The following is a 2,746-nucleotide window of genomic DNA, read 5'->3' on the forward strand; positions in this document are numbered from 1 at the left end:
CTGACTATTTAGTTAGGGACACTGACCTCTTTTTCCTTAGATTATCAAGTAAAAAGATGATAACAGTCAACATAACAATAGTTGTCTAGTGTGAATTAAAATTATACCAATTTTATTTTTTTCAGATTGGCAAAAAATATAGTACATTAATACTATAAACACTTCCACATTTTAAGTTACCAGAATCTTACCTTTATTGCTGAACTTGTAAATTTTGCCTAAAATCCATTTTCTAGTGATTAGTGCTAAGTATTTTGTTCATCTCAAAAATGTATAATTATAACTTGTCCCTCCTTGGATTATAGATTATATACCTTTCCACTTATATGGTTTTAAACCTTATCATTAATTAAGCCTGAAATAATAAAAGTATAGAATGATATGAAAGCAAGTGTACTAAAAAAGACAGGTTCTAATACAGATTCTGCTTATTACTTGGACAAGATACCTCTTCTCATCTATAAAAGGACTTCCTTTTCAAGCAGTATTGCTGACTAGATAACTTGAAAGCATTCATAATATAAAATACCAAGAAATATAGAATAAAAAAACATACATAATTTTAAATGTATAGCTGAACAGGAGTTAGGAAAATCCCTAGAGGCTAAGTGTATAGAGGGAACGTGTTTTGCCATTCTTAATAACAAATGGGTTTTACCACACAGGGCCGTAAAGCTGAAGGTTTGTCCTTGGTTAGGAATTGTTATCTTTATAGTGTTATACAGTTAAATGATACGAAATAAAATGTTTCAAAAATGCCGTATAAAAATCGAAGTTCTTATTGGTGGTGGTTCATAAACTTTCCACCTTTCTCTACAGTATGCTAAAAATGAGGAAAGGTTGATGCTAAAATTAATACCTGATATCTAAATTAGACCTCCCTTTCTTTGAGCAAAATCCAGCATATACTTTCTATTTCTAGAAATGTTCTGCTTTTCTAAGTTTTGAAATTAATTTTTATGTGATGTTATCACTTATCTATTAATCATTCCTAGTGAGATGGTTGTATGTACTCTCACTGACGCTAAAGAGTGATACATATTGTTAGGAATGAAATGTCATTGTGTAACAGGTCTCAGTTGCCAACTGACCTACTGATGTTAAAATTTAATGACCCTGTCATCTTTTCCAGATAAATGCAGTGCGTGCAATAGTTCCCAATAAGAGCAACAATGAAATCATCCTGGTTTTGCAGCACTTTGATAATTGCGTGGACAAAACAGTACAAGCATTTATGGAAGGTAATCCTAGTTTAGTTTTTTAATAAGTTTGTGTTTTTTCAAATAGAAGTTGATTCAGACTTCTATAACATTCATTTAAAAACCTGGTATTTCATAGATGATATAGTAGACCTCATGATAATATAACATATCATGCCATTTAAAAACGATATCTCATCATTGAATAGGTACATCAGATTAAGTCTCCCTGTTTCTGTTTTTCTGCCAGTATAGAATAAACAGGGCCAAATATTATACGGTTTTTCTTCATTGTCATCTGTTTTCTTGATAATGTTAGCATTTGGGTCTAGGGTAGTGTACAGCTCTCTAAAACCACATAGCCAAAGTGGTGTGTAATCTTCTGGAGGAGAGGGGATAGCATACGTGGGCTGAAACCCCTCATCTTTGTATTTGATCTAAGTTATATAAAAGAATTTCAAAATGGTCAGGCTACATTAGTCTCTTCTTGGAAGAACTTACTGAGAAAATTACATGGAGAAGGGGAATCTAAATGGGCAGGTATTGCAAAAGATAAGCATGATATGATTATCTCATTACATTAGCTCAGAGACTTGAACCTTAACTTTCCTGTTACGAACTTTAGAAATTCTCTAGCATTTACAAAAAGCAGAGACACCTATTCCTTCTTGACCATGCATGTGGTAGCAGAGAAAATCTGTGACTGGTTTCTCTTACAGGTAGTGCCAATGAAGTACTCAAAGAATGGACAGTAACAGGCAAGAAAAAGGTAAAAATGAATGAAATTTAAAAGCATGATGTTAATATTATAAAAATATTTAGGCTGCAAAAATATTTGAAAGAAACGATTTATATATGCATCTTCAGTTCACCTGGTTTAAAAAAGTCTTCTGTGACATTGAAACACAGCTGTGTACATAGAGTACCATGCAATCTCCTCCATGTGATTTAAGACAGGAAACAATGACGCTGCCATGGTGGAGTTGCTGAAGGTGTATTAATACTAGGCAGGAATGAAACAAGAGAGAGAGTATGTCAAGGAAAGCAGAGCTGCACTAGAGAAAGTGATCTAGTCCAGTGGTTTCAACATTATTCTTAACATAGATCTGTTAAAATAGTTTAGGTTCTTAGGTCAGACAACTGTGTTGTAATCTCTGGTATTAATGACCTCTGACTTTAAGCCCAAAGAGGGTCTTTGCTATTGTTGGTTATATAGAGGGGCCTGGTGTCCAATTTAGAGAGGGAAAGGCACTTGGGCTGTGGAGTCGATCAGAACAGGATTTATATACTGTTCTACTTAGGGGCTTTGCAACCTGGGAGTATTGTTTAACCTTGTGTGCCTTAGTTTGTTCATCTCTGAAATAGGAAAGTAATAATAATGAATACTAGTACCTAATTTCTAACATACTGATTCTCATTTCCTTCTCCTTGTCCACTCGAAACCAAAATGCTTTCCCCAAAGGATACTAGCTGGTCTCAAAATGCTTTCCACAGCCCTGTACTCTAAATCTAGCTTCTTTAGGAAATGCTTGAAGTATGAATTTTAA

At 33.9% G+C, this 2,746-nt stretch overlaps 1 long non-coding RNA gene across 1 annotated transcript; it reads left to right on the plus strand.

The window, feature by feature from the left end:
- Nucleotides 1–1,136: 1,136 nt before the first annotated feature.
- Nucleotides 1,137–1,968, plus strand: LOC102770843. Its single transcript, XR_436414.1, has 2 exons — nt 1,137–1,241; nt 1,919–1,968. It is a non-coding gene; the product is annotated as an uncharacterized LOC102770843 (long non-coding RNA).
- Nucleotides 1,969–2,746: the final 778 nt, after the last annotated feature.

The sequence above is a fragment of the Myotis davidii genome, unplaced genomic scaffold, assembly GCF_000327345.1.
Source record: "Myotis davidii unplaced genomic scaffold, ASM32734v1 C64445057, whole genome shotgun sequence".
NCBI lineage: Eukaryota > Metazoa > Chordata > Mammalia > Chiroptera > Vespertilionidae > Myotis > Myotis davidii.